Source organism: Rosa rugosa, chromosome 7 (assembly GCF_958449725.1).
Source record: "Rosa rugosa chromosome 7, drRosRugo1.1, whole genome shotgun sequence".
NCBI classification, from domain to species: Eukaryota; Viridiplantae; Streptophyta; class Magnoliopsida; order Rosales; family Rosaceae; genus Rosa; species Rosa rugosa.
Genome location: NC_084826.1, coordinates 12,681,152 through 12,698,833, shown reverse-complemented (window position 1 = coordinate 12,698,833; position 17,682 = coordinate 12,681,152). Strand labels below are relative to the sequence as shown.

At 40.0% G+C, this 17,682-nt stretch overlaps 1 long non-coding RNA gene across 3 annotated transcripts; it reads left to right on the top strand.

The window, feature by feature from the left end:
• LOC133723598 (uncharacterized) lies at nucleotides 1–1,555 on the top strand. 3 transcript variants are annotated; one of them, XR_009853143.1, is made up of 4 exons: nucleotides 1–516; nucleotides 608–705; nucleotides 832–1,399; nucleotides 1,510–1,555. It is a non-coding gene; the product is annotated as an uncharacterized LOC133723598 (long non-coding RNA). The 3 variants fall into 3 exon arrangements; XR_009853142.1 differs by having other exon boundaries at nucleotides 832–1,415; XR_009853141.1 differs by having other exon boundaries at nucleotides 9–516; nucleotides 832–1,549.
• The last annotated feature ends 16,127 nt before the right edge of the window (nucleotides 1,556–17,682 follow it).

Below are 17,682 nucleotides of genomic sequence, written 5' to 3'. Positions count from 1 at the left end.
TAATTATTTTTGCATCTTTTTGCCGTTTTTGTGCCCGTGAGGCATAAGCTCCTCCAGCGGTTGCTGCTTCGGATTGTGAGAGAGAATAATTACTGTGCTTTTTGTTTAGGTAAAGATGGATGACCCTAATCGTGTTAGAGAAAAGAACAAGAGCTACTAGGGATTCCTTGCCAAACTATTGGCATCAATTGGCAATAGGTCCAGAAGAGAACGTAAGGAAACAATTAAGGAGGTGTATTGCAGCCTAGGTCCAAGTTATGGTTTGGGTTAACCAAGAGGTCCAATGCAAATTCATGTCCAGTTTCGACTTCATGTTTAATTCCAGCTTTACAGAAAAAAAGCTCCTTGCAATCACAAGTTGGACTAGAATCTCTCATCTTTGATTATTATACATAGTGGAATAAATTTTCTTTTCTATTACTTATGTATGTGTGTGAAAACGTTTATGACTATCAAATGATTCACCTACAAGATCCACAAAAGTTGGAAGGAGTTCTTTCTCCTTCTCATTTAGAGGTATTTTCTTCCTGAACAATCATCGATGCATTTATGTTTCAACAGTACATCAACACTATTACTAATCTATAATAGTTCTGTTGCTATTCAGGACATGGAATTTGCTCAATCTCTAGGCAAAACAGAGTGAACATAAAGAAATGTCAGTTTATTTGCTGGGTTATTTTTAAGTTCTCTCAGTATGTGTGAGTAAGTACCTTCTTATTCTTGGTCAATTGTATGTCCAGTATTCCTACGAGCTTCTGCTACAATTTTTGCACAACTTATATGTTTTTATAACCAATTTCTGTATCGATGTTTTTATTCGTTTTGCAGTTTCTCCTGGACAACTTAGCTCAATTACCAATGATGCTGGGTTTCATTAAATAAACTTTTAGTTCAAGTCTCAACTGTGAAATGGTATTGTGATTGAGGAATAAAAGTTATTATAGCATCATTTTGCTAATACATCCCATCAGCCAATTTTTATTGAGGAAATCAGTTTCCTTATAGTTTAATGAGTTTTGCTTGAATTGATGGTTAGAGAACCAGCGGATTGAAAAATAGAACCAAAGTAGTTTAATGATTATTTTTCCCTCTCTCTCCATGCATTATCGTTACTGCAATCTGAGATTAGTGGCATGCATAACTTTATTCAAGAAAATATATATTAGTACTGCTGCTATAACTATTGATGGTTATTATTACTTCAAGTTTCTCATTGCAAACCCTTCTTTTTGTATTAAATACCAGTTTATCACTATTTCCTCAAGTATTTATCTATCCACCCGATCTAGAATTTCTTTTCTAAAGACCTATTTCTGGATTGGTAGCAGCATTAATCTTATTGCACGTTTTCGAGGCTATTTGCAATGGAGCAGTTCATCAGAATTGTAACATTTCGGTACTCATTCTGCAAGGTTTTGATAACATTCATCTAAGTTTTTCTGATGATTAACTTTCTGAGATTTCATTTCTGTCTTCTTAATTTCACCCTGCATCTGGATTTTCCAGGATATGAAGAAAAGGTACTTATGGTTTTACAAGGAAGGCTTCAATTTGTAGAATATTCTGTAAATATTTACTTTCCTTGTATATATAGATTTCGTCTCTCTGTATAATTGTAGGAGATCGTTTCTTATTAGGATTACTCTTGTATCACTTTATAAACCCTATTCTTGGGGGTGAATATTATTGAAGTATTCCAAACATATCGAATTATTATTTTCTACTTGGTATCAGAGCAGGTTTATTCCCTGCACTGTATTCCTTTGAAACCCCAAACCCGAAACCCGAATTTCGAAAAACTTCACAAACCACCTGAACAATTTAGACTTGTTTTGTCTTCTACTACCCATCAACATGTTTTGAGCCATCATAAGCATAAAGGAAGAAAGTGCTCCGTTTTTTGAATTAAACAAGTCCATCACGAACTTGAAGAAAGTGCTCTGATTTCTTTTACTACCCATCACTGCAAGTCCATCACGAACTTGAAATTGCTTTCACATTGAAAGCTGCAGAATAGCAGCATCACGTGGGGCCCAGTCAACATCACCACATCACTGCATATTTTTATTAGGTCTAGCCGACAAGCCCTACTGCAGCCAACCCTCCTTTTTTGGTCTGTCATGGCAGTCCAACAGAAACATGGACCATTTAATGCGCCTCCGGGCTTCTCAACTCCACAACGCCGCGCTCTGGTTAAAATCAAGGGTTAATGCTCATACACCCCAGATTCCTGAGAATACTTCTCATACACCCCAGTGTCTTATTTTTATTCCTCTTTACACAACTCTTTCTCGTTTCCTTTCTTACCAACCCATCTTATCAAAGTCCCTTCCAATAGTACCCTTTTTCTCTTTTTTCTAAATTGTCTTTATCAATTTAGTTGTTTGGTTTCTTTGCTATCTGTTTTCCTTATTTGTTTAAAAGTTTTGATGAAACGTGGTGGGCCCATCAGAGTTTTATTCGTTTAAATATATATACAGATGTTGCAATCATCCTCTATTTCAAAGGTAAACAGTGCACTTTATTATCCAGAATTTCGATAGTTGACAGACTTGAGTTAAATGCTATCTGCAAAAACACAAAAACCTCTTGATTATTTGAGCATTGGTTAGATCCGCAAATCACTGGTATCAGAGCTTGTAAAATAGCTCAGCAGGGGAATCCCCGACGGGGACAATGTCTGATTTAATAATAGAGAGACTGAATTCTCTATTAAAATCTTCTGATGAAAAATATCAGATCCTGCAGAAAGAGATGTCTAGATATCAAGAACATCTAGAAAAAATTCCTGTTATAATCCACCAATTAGAAAAATTGGAAAACAAACTGGATTATATCAAAGATCTTCCAAAAACGGAAGAAGAAAAGCTAACGAGTGTTAGTAGAAAAATCAATGAACAGCAAAAAACGCTGGATTCTATGAAAAATATACTGAAGGACAAGAAAGTGCCTACAGTAAAAAAGAAAGCTAATGGATTCAAACCAGAGAATCCTGTTCCAAACTTGATTTTTCTGGATCCCTCAACTAGTTCTACTAGTATTCGGTATGAAAACCCGAAAGAAACTCGAGATGTCAATATGATGAGCATCTTCGGGAAAAAGAAAGGAGTACAACTCCTAAATTCTGAAGAATTTGAATACAATGAAATCGAGCATGAGGTAAAAAACGCCTCAATTCCAAAGCTAGATTTTAAGCAAATATACAAAAGGGGAACATTTGACCTGATGGATAGCCATCATTTCAAATTACTTGAATTTACAACCCCCTCTACAACAGGAGAAACAGATCTACTGATGATCACTCCAGCTGAAGTCGCTAGAGCCAGATCAAAAAATTATCAATTTATGCATATTGGAGCAGTCCAAGTAGGCATAAAGCTTCTAGCTCGTGAAGGCATAAACTGTTCAGTCCTGTGTGTCTTACAAGACAACAGACTAACAGATTTTCATGCCAGTCTGTTGGGAACCCTTGAAGCATCTCTGTGCAACCAAGTAGCATATTTCAACTGCTTCCCCAACTTCTCTACCAGCTTGAAAGATGCAGCTCACTGTCTCCGACTGAGAGTCAAGACAGATGGCATATCTATGAAAAATGATATGCAAGAATTGGCAATTGTATACAGGATATACTATAAACTGATGAGTACTACAGTAGAGCCAAAGACAAGGATATCAAACATCCCTGGTCTTACTACTGGATTCCTCACCAGTCAGAAGAACCATTCACAACAGATCCACAAGGTTACTTGGAATGAAGTAACGTTTCCTATTGAATGGAAATTATCTGGTCCGAAGCTACCAGCAGAAAGTGCAAAAGCTAAAATTTATGAAAGCAGAAAGACTGGAGAAATCAGTCAAAATTTTGACAATCACAGAAAAAGTGATGTCTGTCCTGAGAATATCAGGATAAACAAAAATCTTCTCAGAAGAAGCTACAGCACTAGAGAAGCTAGTACTAGTGGCACAAAATCCACTATTGAAGATCCAATTACTGAAGAAGACCTTGAAGCTGATCTAAACAGACCAGTCAATATGCTTAGAGCACAAAAGCTCTATGATCTCTATGAAGAAGCAGAATTTTGCGAAAATCCAGAAAGATTAGAAAAACTAATCGAAGAAATGAAAAATTTCAATCCAGGAAAGGAAAGAAAACTCCTTCCCTACCAAGATGTTGAAATGGAAGAAGGAGAAAGTTCCAAAACTTCCATCACCAGAGAAAAAGGAAAGGTGAAACTCCCTATACAGAAGGCCCCTACGGGCAGAGATGGAGAAAGAAATTCTCAAAGATTTGTCCCAGAGGACAAGATACCCAGAGTACCAATTACCAATTTTGGTATCTGGTTAGATCTGGATAAAACTCTAGACAAGAGAAAAACTCTTGACCAATGGGTAGACAGCGTGATGATGGCATCTGCTCTCACCTTTGGAAAATTCGAAGCTCCTGATCTTCAGATGTACTTTGAAACTACTCTCACAGGAGTAGCAAAGAAATATTATTTCTCTTTCAAAGAAACGGCCAGAGGAAAAGAATGGCTTGAAGATATCAAAGCTTCAAAATCTCCGTATGATTTTGCAGTACCCCTGTACGATCAGTTCTGTGGAGATTCTGCAAATATGAGTGAAAAGGCCAGAGAAACGGCCAAATCAAATATCTATGCTCTCAAAATTTGTGACATGAGATATTTTGAAGAATACTTGAATGAATTTCAAGAATATTACTGTACAATTGGTGAACTAGAAAGCACTGATCTAGTCAACCTGTTGCACAGGAAACTCCCTGAACCATGGAGAACAGCTGTGCGAGAAAGGATAGCAGAAAAACCAATTGAAAGATTTTCAGTTGGAGGAATTGCCGACAGAATCCGGCAACTACTGAAAGAACAATGCAAAGCCAATCTTAGAGCAAAGATGGCTAAGAAACAACTCAAAGGAGTTGAAAATTTCTGCTATGGAATATTGGATATACCCACTAACTGGGGATGTCATGAATCCAAATTCCTCAGAAAAAGAAAAGAAAAATATTACCCCAAAAGATTCAGCACGGGTAATAAGAAGAGAGATTGGAAGTTTAAGAAAAGCTCCAATCACAAGAAACAACAGGAGAAAAATCCTGAAAAGAAATTCTTCAAGAAAAAGAAGAATACTCATCAGCATAAACAACAACCCAGCAAGAAAGCTTGCAGATGTTGGTTATGTAAAGCTGAAGGGCACTATGCCAATGAATGCCCGGAAAAGGGTAAAAGATCTACTAAAGCTCTCTTTGAAGAATATGAGCATATAGTAGAAACTGCAAATATGAAAGGCTACGAAATAGCCTATTCTGATGATGAAGAAGACGACAGGTCAGTTTACTCTGCCTGGTCCGAAGAAGAAGATTCATCTGAGTCTGAGACTGATTCTGAAGTAGAGTACTTCGAATCCAGACAAATGAATGTTTTGAGAATCAAAAACTGGGAAGAAAGCAAGACAGAATCCTTAATGTCTTCTTATCAGGTGAACCCTGGTACATTCGTTTGTGACTACTGCTTATGTCATGAAAAGAATGGTCTCCCTATGTTTTGTGAAGAGTCAAAAAAGACTTATCACAAAGAATGCTTCATAGCTGAAGCAAGAAGAAAAACCAAGAATGGCCTTGTCAGCCAATTGGTCGATCAAGAATATGAAGAATATTTCTCTGAACAAAAAGAGAAAGAGGTGGAAACTTTGTTCCAAAAAATAGTGGAACCATCTTCCTCAAAAATAAAGGAAGAAATCATCGATGAAGAAAAAATCGATGAAGATATTGAACTGGTCGAAATACCAGAAAAGGTAGAAATGGTGAAACCACCAGAAACTGCTCATCTTTTAGAAAGACAAGAAGCAGCTACAGCAGCCACTGAAACATGGGATCTACTTGGCCAACCTTCTGGCAAGTTTGACTATAGAGTCAGATATGACCCTCCCTCATGGTTCAGAAATCCAGACTGCAAAGAGATAATTCCTACAGACTGGGATGATACAGAAACCAGGAGTTCTGATAAATCTCCCACTCAGGAAAATGTTCCAGAAGAATGTCAACCATTCATTCCAAAGGAACAAGCTCAAGAAAATGAGCTTCAGCAATCAAAAGTCGTCTCTACGAGTAGATACAGCAACTACATAGAGATTGGACTAAAATTCCCTGATCATAAAAAATATCATCTACATGCCTTTGTAGATAATGGATCAGGATTTACAGTTGCAAAGAGATTTGCAATTCCAGAAAACCTCTGGAAAGAAGAAAAGAAAACAGCTACTGGTGTTACTTTTGATGGAAGCCATCTCACCATGAATAAAGTAGCAAAAAATGTTCACATCACCATTGGTGGAGGAACATTCACCATCCATAACGTCTGGCAATCTGAAGGTCAAGGCGCAGATTTCTTGTTGGGTAATGATTTCATTCTCCAACAGAGATTTATTCAGGAAGAAGCAATAGGCTTCAAAAAAGGAGAACGGGTGTTCTGGGCTGATAGGCTTACTCAGGCCAAAAGTGTGGTAAGTCCTCACTTTACTACCCAATATCAGAGATCGCAACAGAATAGTGGTGATCTTAACCCCTACAAACCGAAAAAATTTGCACCCATACTCCAAATCAAACAACAAGAAGAATTACTTGTTGAAGAATCTTCTGAAGAAGAAGAAAAAGCAGAAACTAGGAAAGAAGAAGAAGCTAGTTTCCTCCATGAGCATTACCTCAAGCACTTTCAGAATAATCTTGAGTCTCAGAAAATTCCCACTCTTGAAAAAAGCAAGAAACTACTCGAGCAGAACATCGATGATGTAAACCCTCAGAAGTTTTGGGAAAAAGACCTAGTGGTCTGTGAATTAAGATTACATGACATGAATGCTATCTGTCATGACAAAGCCATTCCTCAGTACAAAGAGGAAGACCAAAAAGAATTCAGAAAAGATATGAAAGATCTCCTGAAAAATAGATTAATTCATCCTCATATCTTTGAGAAGATCTGGAAGTTCCCAGATAGAATTCCTGATGCTAAGAGTCTAGAGAGATTCCTTGGTATCCTAAATTATGGGAGAGATTTCATCCCCAAGATCTCAGGGTTAACAGCAATGTTATCTCCTAAAACGAGTTCCAAAAGAAAATGGAACTTCACAGAAGATGATGAAAAAACTGTGAAGCAGATAAAAAATCTCTGCAAAAACCTCCCTCCTCTTCAACAACCAGAAGAGAATGATGAAATTATCCTCCAAACAGATGCGAGTGATAATTACTGGTCCGGTGTTGTTCTGGCGAAAGCGCCTGGAACTAACATTGAAAAGATCTGTAAATTTTGTAGTGGCAAGTTCAGCCCTGCAGAACTGAATTATCCCACAGGGGAAAAAGAAATTTTGGCAGTCAAGAAAACAATTTTAAATTCTCCAGCTTTCCTTGGAAAACCCTTTACTGTCCGCACTGATTGTGCCAGAGTAAAGAATTTCAAAAATTTCAAACTTGATAAAGCTGCTGACAGAGGAAGACTAGCTAACTGGCAATTATTCCTTAACCATTATGATTATGTTGTTGAATTAATTGCAGGAAACAAGAACTATCTTCCAGACGCCTTAACAAGAGAATTAGCCATGTTCAGCAAAAGAAATGATGACGACGACGAAGGTCGTAATCCCAGAAGCAGAAGAGCTGGGAAAGAACATGAAACCAATGAGGATCCCAAAGAAAAAATCCTCAAGAGATTCCTGCTAAGTCCAAAGGGCTTGGCCTCAACTGATCAATCCCAGGGTAAAGGATTGACTAGCCCGTCTCAAACGGCAGACGGTAAAGGCTCATCAAGACCGTTGACGGCTGTTGCTTTGCCAAAAAGCAAACCTACTCCCAGAGGAGTAATAAATGTTTTTAACTATGAACTTCAAACTTTCGATACTCCTATATTCAGAACCGGCAGGAGACTTGCTTACCACCAGAAGGCAATTCTGGATAACCTTTTATTTGCCTTTCAGGAAAGAAGCAGTGGTCTTATGTTTCCAGCTCTCTTTGCCTTAGCTGAGGAACTATATGAAAACGGCAGGCCACAGTTTGAAGAATTACAGCAGAGTGCTGTCAAGAAAGAAAAAATTAACTTCCTTGAACATCCAGAAAGTGCTAGGGTCCCTATCATGGCACTCAATGAATCAGATTGGCATGATTTCCACAATCTGATAGGAAGACACAATTCAGAAGACCTTGTTCCTCCAACCCTCTTCATTGTCTCAGGAGCATATGTTGGAAGATACCTGGTTAATGTTCAGAGTGAACATCCTCAAGAACACAAGCTTTGGCTTGTTGAAAATGGTTTTGTCCATAATCTATGGAGCAAAACGAATGATGATCTAAAAGGTTTGCCGCCTATCATTGTTAACACAGTCAAAAATATCAGAAGAAATGACTGTACACTTCGACTGAAGTTCAGATCCACTCCTCCAGAATGGATCCAGAAGGCAAACGGTGAGGTTGAATATATTCCTCCATATCATTATGTGAGAATTATTCAAAGAAAATATCTTCAACCAGCCTGTGTAGCATACAATGGCCAACCAAACTCAAGCATCCCATGGATGAAAGCCATGGCCTTAGACTACATCAAGAAGATCATCTCTGAAGATGTCAACAATACCTTCCTGGCAGCAGGAGAAAAGACAATCATCACTGCTTACGATCATCCTGACGTAGTCAGCAGTGACCTATTCCTATCTCTCACCAGAAAAGAGATAGACTCGACGATGGCATGCATGCAATGGGTGGAAAGACTTGAAAATGACAACCACTACAAGATGTATGTTGATACAGACGTCGAGGACAATGCGACAACCACTCGTATGGCCCAGGCAGACAACAACTCCTTTGTCTTTGGCCACCACTCTGAAACAGATGAGAACATGTGAAGCAATAGGTGAAGAATCAGCACCAAATTTGCAACTGTAGACCTTTAGACTTTTCTAAAGCTACTTTTGCTTTGTCCTTTTTCAAAAAAGGAACAAGTAAAAAACACTTCACTCTTCACCTAACATCCTTTTGCTTTTCCCGAACGACCTCTACCAACAAGAGCACTCAGAAAAGCAGAAAATCACGGAGTTGTCCTGTACATTTTATGTTTTGAATTCTATTTTGAGTTCCGCTCTCTATATAAGGAGCTTTAGTTTCATTTGTAAAAATTCGAAAAAACGGAAACAGCAGTCCGATATTCGAAAAGAGCCATAGTAGTGTGCTTCCATTTATATCTAGAAGTGAAGTAGTGTGCTTCAGTACAAGTAAGTACCTGTTCTCATTCTTATGGATAGCTAAACAGCTTTTGCTGTTTACCTGAGAATGAGGCTCTGAATGTTTAACATGTATGTATATTTGAATAAATAAATTCGTATGGTTGCTCACCCATTTCTTCAAACATTTATAATTGTCATTAAATGTCCCTAATTATAGTTGTCTTTATCTTGTCACTATCTAAGTGTCTGCATCTTGTAGAATTCTTAGGTTCTGGTTATACTGTTCAACTGAAAAAATCAGTTTTAAATCCAAAACTAAGACAAGCAGCAGTGATTCCGCCTGTTAAGTATCCGTTAGGCGAGAGGCCGTTAGGAGAAATTAGGCATGTTGAAGGCTAGTTTTGTCCCACTTTTGACGTTTAAAATAAAGTTTGTTTGGTCAAACAGTATTAGCAAAACTACAGAATAATATAGGATACAATTGGCATTTAGATAAAAGACTTATCCCTGTTAGTCTTTTCTTAAAAGAAACAGTGTAATACAAAAATGTTGGGTAGTTGGGAAAAATACTGGTGCTTTTTGGGTATACGGAAAAAACCCCTCTAAAATCAATCCATATGCAAATACAAAGTGTCTGATCTGTGGAGATTTGGGTCATAGCAAACAACGGTGTTATGAAGTAATTGGCTACCCTGATTGGTGGGATTTCACCAAAAAACCACGTAAGAACTTTGGAAAAGCTGCCGTGGCTACTACCGAGGAAGAGCAACAATCTACTGCCTCCGCTAATGTAGCACAGTCAGGTATGAAGGGTAAGGTATCTACGAATAGCTCTTGGATAATTGATACAGGTGCATCTGACCACATGACTAATGATCCTAGCCTTTTAAAAAAGCTGAAACACTCCTCTCAAAATATTGTTTCTACTGCTGATGGTACTCCAACTCCGGTTACCGGAGAAGGCTCTGTTGTCCTATCTGACACATTAACCCTTGACTCTGTGTTGGTTGTTCCTTCATTAGCATATAATCTCCTATCTGTCAGCCAGATTATTTTAGCTCTTGCATGTATTGTCACCTTCTATCCATCTTTCTGTGTGTTTCAGGACATTCTGACTCGGCGGATTCTTGGTTATGGTGTTAGAAGGGGGAAATTATACTACCTGGATCTGACAGAGACTGGAGAGAAACAGAAGCATCTTTTGGGACAAGCTAATCAGATCAACGGGGTAGAGAATGCGAAGGAAGCTGTATGGTTATGGCATCGCCGTTTAGGTCACCTATCTTTTAGTTATCTTAAGAAGCTGCAACCTCAATTGTTTTCCGTTGTCAGTGATTCGGATTTCCATTGTGACATTTGTGAACTGGCCAAGAGCCACCGTATTTCATATTCACCAAGTCTTCATAAAAGTCTTGTTCCTTTTATGAAAATTCACTCTGATGTCTGGGGTCCTGCAAAAATTCCTTCTCTTTCTGGAGCTCGGTATTTTGTAACGTTTATTGATGATTGCACTAGCATGACATGGGTGTCATTACTGAAGAATAAGAGTGATGTATTTGGGATGTTTACCGAATTTCACAAAATGGTGGCAACTCAGTATCAACAATCCATCAGAGTGTTTCAGTCTGACAATGGTGGAGAGTATGTGAATGGCCCTATGATTGAGTTTTGCCGGTCACATGGAATTCGTCATCAAACCTCCAATTCTTATACTCCTCAACAGAATGGTTTAGCAGAACGGAAAAACAGGCAGTTGATGGAAGTTGTTCGTGCTTCCTTGTTTGGCATGAATGTACCTCGGTCCTATTGGGGAGAGGCAGTGAAATCAGCAGCATATCTTATTAACCGTACTCCTTCACGGGTGATTGAGTTTCAGAATCCTCATCAGAAGCTTCATACACTTCTGACCATCCCTTCTTTACCTAATCTGGAGCCTCGTGTGTTTGGATGCATAGCCTATGTTCATATTCCCAAGCCTCAACGTAGCAAGCTTGATCCCCGTGCCCGTAAGTGTATCTTTGTTGGTTATGCTGATTTTCAGAAGGGTTATCGATGTTATGATCCTCTTACTGGCACTGTACATATCTCTCTTGATGTTGCGTTTCGTGAATCCGAGCCTTATTATTCAGGGGGAGTTTCCGAGTCTTCCCTTCAGGGGGAGAGAAATTGTGAAGGAAATCCTCAGGATTTATTTGCATTTGAAGAATTCGAAGAATTAGAAGCTTTGGAGTCGAGATTTGGAGTTGGAACCTCTCAAATATCAGTTGAAAACGACGGTGGGGCAGTAGGTATCAAAGGAAACGAAAAAGAATTGGGCGTTGAACCAAGTGGTGAGCTGACCGTGGGGCCCAACGAAAAAGACTCTGAAAAATTAGAAGACTTGGGCGTTGGACCAAGTGATAAGCTGACCGTGGGGCCCTCAGGTGCAGACGGTGGAATATTGGGAGAAGGTGAGCTTACCGTGGGACCTACGAGTGGAGATAGTGGACTGATAGAAGATGGACAGGTGGGTGGATCCGTAGGGCCCTCCGGTGGACAATTGTGTGACTCTCCTAGCCAACGGCTTGGCTCTAGCCAACAATTCGGCTCCAGCCGTCAATCTGACGTGCTGAAGATGACAGATGCAGCACGCCAGCCCCATGTGCAGCCCCAAACTGACGTTGACCTATCAAACAGGGACCCTACGCGCCAGGAGACTGATATACAATTGGAGGGTGACGGTGATGCATTAATGCATCCTGGAAAATATGGAATATCACAAACTAACGAATTATTCATTGATCGGCTCGGCTGTGGTGCACCTGAGCAGAATATTCAGAGCCCTCATTTATCAGAGTTATTTCCCCACTCTACATCATCAACTGAAGAATCCGCTGCGAGTGTTCCTTCTCAGGTACATTTAATTTCAAACGAATCATCTGGGGTAGGTAATATTGAGTCTAGGAAATCACAGAGAGCTACCAAGGGTATTCCTAAGAAACAATATGAACCAGACATCAAAACCAAAGCTAAGTTTCCTATAGCTAATTACATGTCTAACCATAGGTTGTCTGGGTCACATGCACTTATTGTTGATCAATTATCCACTGTATCTATTCCTAGTAGTGTACAGGATGCTTTGGCGGATCCTAAGTGGACTCAAGCGATGAATGAAGAACTAGAGGCTTTTCAGAAAAACTTGACTTGGGATATTGTGAGTATGCCGGCTGGAAAGAAGACTGTTGGATGCCGATGGGTGTTTACAGTGAAACTTAAAGCTGATGGGAGCATTGACAGGTACAAAGCCAGATTAGTTGCCAAAGGTTACACTTAGCGCTATGGAATTGATTATGAAGAGACGTTTGCCCCTGTAGCAAAAATCAATACTGTTCGAATCTTGATTTCACTTGCAACGACTAAAGACTGGCCCCTACATCAGTTTGATGTGAAGAATGCGTTCCTTAATGGAAACTTGGAGGAAGAGGTGTATATGGACATACCGCCAGGAGTAAAAAATATGTCTGGTGATATTGGTAAGGTTTGTAAGTTGAAGAAGTCTCTTTACGGTTTGAAGCAGTCTCCGAGAGCTTGGTTTGGAAGATTCTCTAAGTCCATGAGGGCATTTGGATATAAACAAAGCAACTCAGATCACACTTTGTTCATCAAACGTCGTCAGGGGAAAATTACCGCTCTGATTGTATATGTTGATGATATGGTTGTCACAGGGGATGACTTAAAAGAGATGGAGGCTCTACAAAAATATCTTTCTAAGGAATTTGAGATGAAGGACCTTGGGCAATTGAAGTACTTCCTTGGAATTGAAGTTGCAAGGTCTAAGAAGGGGATTTCTTTGTCCCAACGTAAGTATGTACTTGACTTGTTAGCTGAGACCGGGATGCTTGACTGCAACCCTATTGAGACACCGATCGAGATGAATCATAACCTCGCCATCTATCCGGATCAGGTTCCAACAGATAAAGGAAGGTACCAACGTCTAGTAGGGAGACTTATTTACCTTTCTCATACTAGGCCTGATATTGCTTATGTTGTGAGTGTAGTCAGTCAATTTATGCATTGTCCCAGTGAAGAGCATATGGATGCAGCGTATCGTATTTTGAGATATCTTAAAATGGCACCTGGAAGAGGTTTGTTGTTTGAAAAAAAGGATGAGTTGGAGGTTGTGGGTTACACAGATGCAGACTGGGCTGGTGATAAGACAGACAGGCGGTCTACATCTGGGTATTTTACATTTGTTGGAGGAAACCTTGTGACTTGGCGCAGCAAGAAACAGAAGGTTGTTGCTAGGTCAAGTGCTGAAGCTGAGTTTCGAGGTATGGCACATGGAGTTTGTGAGATGTTGTGGATTCGTAATGTGCTGAAAGATTTGGGTTTTAAGCTCGAGAAGCCTATGGATTTGCATTGTGATAGCAAGTCTGCTATTGAAATCGCTCATAATCCTGTTCAGCATGACCGGACTAAGCATGTGGAAGTAGATCGACATTTCATTAAGGAAAACCTGGATAGGAAGGTCATCCGTTTTCCTTTTGTGTATACAGAAGATCAATTAGCAGATGTTCTTACGAAAGGAGTGTCAAGGAAAGTGTTTGATAACTCAATTGGCAAGTTGGGCATGATTGACATTTATGCACCAACTTGAGGGGGAGTGTAGAATATTCTGTAAATATTTACTTTCCTTGTATATATAGATTTCGTCTCTCTGTATAATTGTAGGAGATCGTTTCTTATTAGGATTACTCTTGTATCACTTTATAAACCCTATTCTTGGGGGTGAATATTATTGAAGTATTCCAAACATATCGAATTATTATTTTCTACTCAATTCAGTTTCTGCTTTCAAGCTGAGACATGTTACTCTATGACGTTGTCTTGGTTGCCATCAGTCGAATACCGCTAATCAAAGACAAAGTTCGGTTATGTCAAGCTCTCATCCAAACTTTTCACATTTCACTTGGAATGTTGCAGCTTGGGCAGACAACGAAGTTAGTAGTACTTGCATTGTTGATGATCATGTACTATTTTTTATTATAATTAGCAGTCTTGATAGGAAAATCTGTAGTTCACTTTTTCAACCACAAATCTGAAAGAAGGTTGTTGCGATAATGGCATCGGGTTGCTCTTTAAAATTTACGGGGAATACTGCTATGATTTTCTGTGGCTGCAAAACCCAATCAATGTTTTAAGTGTAATCCAGCTATTAAAATGTAATGAGTAAATTGATCAGAGTAGGCTCAGTTGATAAATTTCCTAAAATATTGTTGAGTAAGTAAGGTTGTTGCTGGCCATGTTTGATGCATTCTAATAAACTGAAAACTAAAGACACCCCCGCAGCAAAGCGCGGGCTGTTTATCTTGTATATCTAAAGCCCGGTTAACTGTTCATCACTGTGCAAAATGAAGTACCGCTTTTGCCCTTGCTGTCTCAGTCAATTACAAGTCTGCCATTCTTCTACACCCTTCTTACGCGATGGTTTCTGTTTTAGTCTGTTTTAGTATGGTCTATATTCAGACAATAGAAAAAAAAAAATTATGCCGTCTAAAAAACTCAAACGACAGACAACAATGCTTCTGTCGTCTGATGGACTTTTTGGCATAGTGGCTGGTGTGCAGGGGGCTGCGAGGGTGCTGTGTGCTGTTGTGTAGGGGGCTGTGGGACTAGTGCGCGGGTCCAAGGTGAGTCTTAGGCTAGCGAGGCTAGAGGTAGAGAGGTTTTTTGGGATTTTTTTAGTGTTTTTTAGCTTTTTAAAGCTAGGGTTAGGATTAGTGTTAATAATGTATTGTAGAGAAAAAAGATTCAGGAGAAAGTTGAGATGTAATTTGTTGATAATAGAGCCTCTATATATAAATGATTATATGTACAACCTCGTTTTACTTAGCAAGGAATCCTATACATAAGTAAGAGATCAATACAATATATTTTCCCATTACATCTAGAGTAAATAATCTTGTTTGGGCTAGACATATAAATGCTAGATTTTTTGCAACACTCGTGGCTTTCTCTTGATGCGTATTGGAGTTAAATCACAATCTATTCTTGACGGTTGGGAGAGGAAGTGTTTTGACATAAACCTGATGCATAAATTAGTCTCTGAACGTAAATTTTTTTTAAAGAATAACGTGTGATCTCAATTAAAAAAAAAAAACAAAAAAAAAAAAACTACTTACTTGGATAAAGTACCGGAAGACTTTTGTAACCAAAAAAAAAAAAAAGAGTACTGGAAGACTTTTCACACCAGGTCCACCTCGATCCATTCACCGACGGAAAAGAAGAGGACAATCGTCGGTTCCAAACGTGCGTCAACACCTCTCTTTCCCTAATTATAGACCCAAGTCAAGAGTTCACATACAGTCTTTGCGCGTGATTTACTTGCCCCTATAGTCCATCGCCACCATATCTCCCTCCACTCCCACTTTCAGCCGCCTTGACCTCCAAACCCGCCACCGCAAATGTACCAAATCCTCACCTTCCTCTTCTTCTTTTTCTTTTTCTTCTTCTTCTTCTTTTCCGTCCATGCAGTTGAAAATCTCTCCAACTGCAGCCAAACATTCAACTGTGGCTCTCTACATTCAATAGAACAAAAAATTATGCCGTCTAAAAAACTCAAACGAGAGACAACAATGCTTCTGTCGTCTGATGGACTTTTGGCATAGTGGCTGGTGTGCAGGGGGCTGCGAGGGTGCTGTGCTCTGGTGTGTAGGGGACCGTGGGACTGGTGCGCAGGTCCAGGGTGAGCCTTAGGCTAACGAGGCTAGAGGTAGAGAGGTTTTTTGGGATTTTTTTTAGTGTTTTTTAGCTTTTTAAAGTTAGAGTTAGTGCTGATAACGTATTATAGAGAAAAAAGATTCGGGAGCAATATATTTTAATATAATAGAGCCTCTATATAAATGATTACATGTACAACCTCGTCTTACTTAGCAAGGAATCCTATACATAAGAGCAACTCCAACAGATTCCCTATATTTTGATTTTTCTCTACTTTAGGGAAAAATAAGCCTCTTTTGCTCCAACAGATTCTCTATAACTATCCCTATTTTAGGGAAAGTGAGGAAAGAGAAAATCAAATTCCCTATATTTACAGCAAACTCTAAAATTTTAAAGAAGAATATAGAGATTTTAGAGATTGTTGTAAAATAGGGAATCTGTTGGAGTTGGAGAAGAAAAATAGGCTAAAGCTTTGACTGTTGCTTCCTTATAATACAGAAATTATAGGGAAGCTGTTGGAGTTGCTCTAAGTAAGAGATCAATACAATATATTTTCCCATTACATCTAGAGTAAATAATCTTGTTTGCGCTAGACACATAAATGCTAGATTTCCTGCAACACTTGTGGCTTTCTCTTGATGCGTATTGGAGCTATTCTTGACAGCTAGGAGAGGAAGTGTTTTGACATGAACCTGATGCATGAATTAATTTATGAACATAGAAAGTTTTTCAGAATTCTGTGTGAGAGGTGGGGCAGCCCAGAATGGCCATGAAGCGGCGTTTACAAACGTGGGTGGGTGAGTACGGCTCGTCACAGGTGAAACAGAGACCTTTGGCCCTGTGCTCTCGTTCCTCAGGTCCAGACCAAACGCGTGGGTTCCTGTTGGGCATATGCCTGTTGTGCTGGTGGGGCTGGATTGGCGTTGGTGGAGTGGGGTTCACAGCTGTCGTGGTGTTGGGGGTGTGGTGTGTCTGGGTCGTGTTGGCTGTATATGGTGGACCAGTATAGGGTCTGGTGTGATGGGACCAAGAGGAGAGCCGTTGAAAACGGCTAGGACGTGCCTCATGACTCGCCGGTGTGTCCGACAGTTTGGCCTCATAGCATCGTGCCAAGCGCTGCGCCTCCACCAGATTAGTGGGGTTGAGGGCCATGACATCGTGCCGGAGAGAAGGTTTCAGACCACCTAAGAAGATGGGGATGAGATGGTCATCACCCCAATTCGGAGCCCGACAAGATAGCTTGGTAAATTCGTTGATGAATGCCTCGACGGTGGACGTTTGTTGCAGATGACATAGCGCCACTTTGAAGTCGTAGTTTGCACCGGCACCGAAACGGGCAAGGAACGCCGGCACAAACTGCTCCCAAGTGATGATGGGTTGGCGTTGTTCAAACGCATCCATCCAAATCGAGGCTGTTGGGCCGAAATGGGTAGCAGCGAGGGCAACCTTCTCCCAAGGATGAATCCGTTGTGTGCGCAAGTAGCGCTCGGCCATGGAAATCCAGCCGGCGGCATCCTCGCCGTAGAAACGAGGTAAGTCGACCTTTGGCGGTCGGAAATGGGGCGGTTCCTGCTGGTAAGTGGTGGTGTTTTGACATCGTTGGGTGTGGTTTAATGGTAACGTGAGCTGTGTTTGGGATGTTGGTGTTTGAGTTTGGGCAAATGAAGTAATGGTGGCATATTGTGGGGGTACAGAGTGGTATGGTGGTGGTGTGTGTGGGGAGGACCCCGGAGGAGTAAGAGGATGATGACCCGGGCCGTCGAT